Genomic DNA, 403 nt, shown 5'->3' with positions numbered 1-403 from the left:
CCCCTCACCCTCTCACCTCTCACCCCCTCACCTTCTCATCCCCTCACCCTATCACCTTCTCACCCTCTCACCTCTCACCCCCTCACCTCACCCCTCACACTCTCACCCCCTCACCTCACCACCTCTCACCATACACAGGGACCCACAGTGCACAAATTAACAACACACACTGATACACAGCTCACACACTCACAGCACACCAGACACAGTACACAAACTAACAACACACACTGATGCACAGCACTGTCACACACTCACAGCACACTACACACAGTACACAAACTAACAACACACACTGATACACAGCACTGTCACACACTCACAGCACACCAGACACAGTACACAAACTAACAACACACACTGATGCACAGCACTGTCACACACTCACAAAACACTACACACA

This window comes from Lepisosteus oculatus, chromosome 12 (genome assembly GCF_040954835.1).
Source record: "Lepisosteus oculatus isolate fLepOcu1 chromosome 12, fLepOcu1.hap2, whole genome shotgun sequence".
NCBI lineage: Eukaryota > Metazoa > Chordata > Actinopteri > Semionotiformes > Lepisosteidae > Lepisosteus > Lepisosteus oculatus.
This window is presented reverse-complemented; position numbering follows the sequence as displayed.